We start from the raw sequence: 6,054 nt of genomic DNA, 5'->3' as shown, positions 1-6,054 counted from the left end.
TTACCATGCAGATAATAATTATACATTGATATAGATAATCAACCATTTTAATTGCTGTAATTACTTTCGAATCGGTATGATGTTTTATATCTGTTATATTTGTTAACGTGATTTGTACTTTTTTTAGCTCACCTGGCCCGAAGGTCCAAGTGAGCTTTTCTCATCACTTGGCGTCCTTCGTCCGTCTTCCGGCGTCGTCCGTCGTCGTCGGCGTAAACTTTTCACATTTTGAACTTCTTATAGAGAACTACTGAATGGAATAAAACCAAACATGGCATGAATGTTCCTTATGACCAAGTGTTGTTACTTTGTAGCCGATCAATCATCCAAGATGGCCGCCAGCGGAGGACTTAGTTTAACATAGGACCCTATGAGAAATGCATACAAATGACTTCTTTTTGAAAACCACTGAATGGAATGAAACCAAACATGGCATGAATGTTTCTTTTGAGGTGCTGACCAAGTGTTGATACTTTGTAGCCAATCCATCATCCAAGATGGCCGCCAGCGGGGGACTTAGTTTAACATAGGACCCTATGGGAAATACATACAATTGACTTCTTTTAGAGAACCACTGAATAGAATGAAACCAAACATAATATGAATGTTCCTTATGAGGTGGTGACCAAGTTTTCTTACTTTGTAGCCGATCCATCATCCAAGATGGCCAGCAAGGGATTTAGTTTAACATAGGACCCAATGGGAAATGCACACAAATGACTTCTTTTAGAGAACCACTGAAAGGAATGAAATCAAACATAGCATGAATGATCCTTATTAGATGCTGACCAAATGTTGTTACTTTGTAGCCGATCCAACATCCAAGATGGCCGCCAGTGGGGTAACTTGGTTAACATAGGACCCTACGGGAAATGCATACAAATGACTTCTTTTAGAGAACCACTGAATGGAATTAAACCAAACATAGCATGAATGCTCCTTATGAGGTGCTGCCCAAGTGTTGTTACTTTGTAGCCGATCCATCATCCAAGATGGCTGCCAGCGGGGGACTTGGTTTAGCATAGGACCCTATTGGAAATACATGCAAAGGTCTTTTTTTAGAGAACCACTGAATGGAATGAAACGAAACATAGCATGAATGCTCCTTTCCTAATCAGGTGCTGGCCAAGTGTTGTTAATTTGTAGCCAAATTTTATCTTTTTTATATGATTTCCAAAACCAAAGTAGAGTCAGGTGAGCGATACAGGCTCTTGAGAGCCTCTAGTTTAAGAATGCAGAATGTTTGTGTAAATTTTGAATATAAAACAAACAAATGAACCTATAAAATTCATTCAAATCTAATTGCATGAATCATCATCGATAAAGATATCGAAGAAGAACAGGAAATATTGGAATTGGAAAATCTGGGACATGTCGACTGCATGAAATATTTGATGTATAACGGTTGTGTAAAAGATTTTTCTCGTTATGACGATATACGTATTTTTACACTGCAATTCGTGAGGTTGACACTTTTCTGTTAGTTATTTATTGTTTTACATGACTATATCAAATAGCTTTACTCATAATTGTTCAATGTTTACATTTAAGAATTCTGAAAATGGCATTATTTTTCAATATGACCGGTGAATCGAATACAGCATTATCATATCTACATATCTTATTAATTGATATTTTTAATAAAACATATAAACATCATAATTATGACTCTTTCTACCGCGCATAGATCTACGTATTCATACATCACTGGCCTTCAAACCATGTGTATATAGAAATGAAGATGTGGTATGATTGCAAATGAGACAACTCTTAACAAGAGACCAAATGACAGAAATTAACAACTATAGATCACCGTGTGGCCTTCAACAATGATAAAAGGCCATACCGCATAGTTAGCTATAAGATTAAAGACCCCCAAAATGACAAATGTAAAACAACTCAAACGAGAAAACTAAAGGCCTTATTTATTTAAGCGGTACAGCTGATGGAAAATCAAGAAAATATTCCATTTAATAGGATTGGATCAATTCAGCAGCTGCTGGCATGTTAGTTCCTGTAGATATTATCATTACAGTTATTAGTGCTTCTGTATCTACAAATATTAAGATGTCAACTTAAGCACGCAGCAAAATCGCAAACTTGTCTCAAACAATGTGCAAGGTACCCTCGGACAAAATTGGTCTTATATTTCTTTGACTATTATACAGATTTTATGTTTCATTTTAGTCACATAGCGCTATTAACGTTCGTACATATTTGTACGTCAGGCTTTCAACTGTAGCTTGCAAGCTCCTAATAAAGGTAAACTCTGAAAAGCGCCTTGAATGTGTTATTTGTATGTATACAAACTGAAGGACGCTATTCAAAATAGCTTAGTTTGTATTTAAAAAAAAACAATAAATTACTACACTTCAGACACAATTTGAGTTTTGATTAATGATGTCCTTCTAGATACTAGATTCTAGTCTAGATAAGCAAAATGTGCAAGCACTGACAAATGCAGGCAACAGTAGCTGTTTTAAGCTACCTACGATTATGTTTAGATGTAACGCCTAACATTGTTAGACTCTTCAATTTACCAATAGATTTCTTGAAAATGATCATGTTGTGAATTGAATTAAGTGGAATTTGGGCCTACCTTTGTGAGTCAACATCGCAAACCAGATTCCTAATCCATCTTAACAAGCCTAAGTTGATTGTACAATAACAAATCTTAGTTCTAAATTGGTTACACAAAGTGGTCATAACTTAATATGCATCTTTTATATTCGATCATTAAATTAGGACTACACGAAAGGTGTCTTAAAATGGTCCATTGACATTAATTATTTAAGACATCGTTATGATGTCCTAACATGAGTTGTGAACAAATATGCCTGCCGTAGACGGTTGCAACAAAATAAATGCAGAAATAGAATACTCAGAGATCCTGACAATCCTTTGGATTACTGAAATGACGCAGTAATAATAACAAAATACAAACTGTCATATTCTGTAAGTATAAATATTTGCAGAATGTTTGAATTTGATCTCCAAAGACCAACGAGGAGGTCTCACACTTTCCCTACGTATTTACAATCGATAGTTGCTTAGAGATTTTTCCAAACTGGGAATTTTCAGCTCATCAATGCCGAAGTGCATAACATTTCCATCTTGATACGACAGTGCTTGAAATGAGAATGCAACCATTACATCAAGATGCTAACTGTTCAAACACAGCTGCATAACATGATAGAAGACTTTTATAGCATTGATGACTTCTCAAATATCGTCGGAGCAATTAATAAACAGAATGCACTCTTGGATAAAAAATTCTATCAAAAGGTGAACAGTTATACTTCAAGAGAAAACACTATAACTCCTATTAAATAAGTATGTGACTTTGACATGTAATTGCTGAATATTGTATCTAAATGGCGCCCTTATTTGGGATAATTCAAGCTAAAGTGAAATATTTGAGGTCGGAACAAATGATCATTGATAGCTAGCTATAAGGCGATAATGGGTATCCACTTAGACCATAGGCTGGTCCTCTTCCTTGTAACAAAAGGGTATCTGTCATATCTGTCAGAGCCAAACAGATAAAGTACAGAGAGCCAGTCTACTTAGACCATGGCTTCCAAATCCTGTGCTGGTGTATTTTGTATCTGCGACTTTTTTGTTGTTTCTTTGGTTCATTTAACATCGTGGCAACAAGTTAAAAAAAAAACATTTCTGTTTAGTATTAAATTTATATTAAGATCCATTTTTTTACATCTTATGATCAATTTTATTTGGCAATCGCCAATGGCAGTCAGCAGGGTTAAAGAACATCAGTTGTTCGACCTGTTAGTCAAATGCGTTTTGTTTAAATATACTTTTTCACTTTTTTGGTCTTTTGGAAAATGTTGTTTGTGCTGTTTTTAGAGCCTTCTACAACGAAATTTGTTTTACATGCACACGTATAAAAATTGCGGTTTTTATCCAACGCAATCATAGGTTTGAACGTAGTTTTCAATTTAGACTCGTTTATATTTTTTCGTTTGGGCTTGTATCATATTTTCCCTCCGGTTTATATGATCCGTTCATCCTACATTGACTCTTAAAATTCAAGAGTCTATCTAAACATGAGGGTACTTTTTCTAAAAATGAGGGTACTTTTTATATGGCCTTCCAAATACCGTTTCGATCCCTAGCATCACTGAAGAGACATTTATTGTCGAAATCCGGGTCTGGTGTACTAAAAAATATTGACACCGTATGTTTGTGGCATAACATCGTGGCCACAAGTTAAAAAAATGTTTTCTGTTTAGTATTAAATTTATATTTAGATCCATTTTGTTACATCTTATGATCAATTTTATTTGGCAATCGCCAATGGCAGTCAGCAGGGTTAAAGAACATCAGTTGTTCGGCCTGTTAGTCAAATGCGTTTTGTTTAAATATACTTTTTCACTTTTTTGGGTCTTTTGGAAAATGTTGTTTGTGCTGTTTTTAGAGCCTTCTACAACGAAATTTGTTTTACATGCACACGTATAAAAATTGCGGTTTTTATCCAACGCAATCATAGGTTTGAACGTAGTTTTCAATTTAGACTCGTTTATATATATACTAGTAAATAAGACAGAAATACATGTACAAAGATAAAAACACTAAAGTGAAATCCAATGAATGAATCTTCATTGCATTAGCATATATACAAGATAACTTTATATTTAAATCCGAGTACAATCTTTTATCTCCATATACAACAGTAATACATTATTTCTGCGTTTTACAATTTTTGCATTATAATATACATTTGTAGCTTAAAAATCTAGTCGGATAAAACATAGTGCTATAGTTTGAAGTTTGATATCAACTTTATTTTTCGGGAAATGTTCACTGACAATTGTTATAAGATTTACAACTGCATTATAATATCAAAAGAAAATGTGGTATTATTGCCAATGAAACAATTGTCCACAAGAGACCAAATGACATAGAAATTAGCAACTATAGGGTACCGAACGGCTTTCAACAATGAGCAAGCCCATACCGCATAGTCATCTATAAAAGGTTCCGAAATGACAAAAGTATAACAACGAAAAAACTAACGACCTAATTTATATACAAAAAATGAACGAAAAATGAAATGTAACACAACCACTTCATTGCATTAGCATATATACAAGATAACTTTATATTTAAATCCGAGTACAATCTTTTATCTCCATATACAACAGTAATACATTATTTCTGCGTTTTACAATTTTTGCATTATGATATACATTCGTAGCTTAAAAATCTAGTCGGATAAAACATAGTGCTATAGTTTGAAGTTTGATATCAACTTTATTTTTCGGGAAATGTTCACTGAAAATTGTTATAATATTTACAACTGCATTATAATATCAAAAGAAAATGTGGTATTATTGCCAATGAAACAATTGTCCACAAGAGACCAAATGACATAGAAATTAGCAACTACAGGGTACCGAACGGCTTTCAACAATGAGCAAGCCCATACCGGTAGTCATATATAAAAGGTTCCGAAATGACAAAAGTAAAACAACGAAAAAACTAACGACCTAATTTATATACAAAAAATTAACGTAAAAATAAATATGTAACACATCAACAGACGACAACCACTGAATTACATGCTCCTGACTTGGGACAGGCACATATACACTGAATGTGGCGGGGTTTAAGTTTAACATGTAAGTGGGATCCCGACCCTCTCCTAACTTCATTTAAGGTACTTGTTTTTGTTCAAAATAAAACTACTCATTGGCAACCAGCTGCTTGTTATTTCAATAAACTGAACTCTTTTGTTGATTCTCATTTCTCAGTCAAACATTTAGGATATGGTGCTTACTTCTTTATATTTAATTTACTAATATTTAGAAAACGAAAACAGTTAGAAAATTGTATTACTCACGCGACGAGAATTCTGTGCAATATGCAAAGCTTTAAATAGCCGTGAATCCCAAAAGTGTAAAATAAAAACGAAACTCTACGGAAGATATCAATCTAAACATAAAATATCAAAAGAAAATAGTTATGACTCGAGGTAACCACATTCGAAAAACCTGACTGACCTATAGCTGTTGCAATGTCTGTGTCATTTTG

This window comes from Mytilus galloprovincialis, chromosome 13 (genome assembly GCF_965363235.1).
Source record: "Mytilus galloprovincialis chromosome 13, xbMytGall1.hap1.1, whole genome shotgun sequence".
Lineage (NCBI taxonomy): Eukaryota > Metazoa > Mollusca > Bivalvia > Mytilida > Mytilidae > Mytilus > Mytilus galloprovincialis.
The sequence above is the reverse complement of the archived record's forward strand: the minus strand, read 5'-3'. Positions refer to the sequence as shown.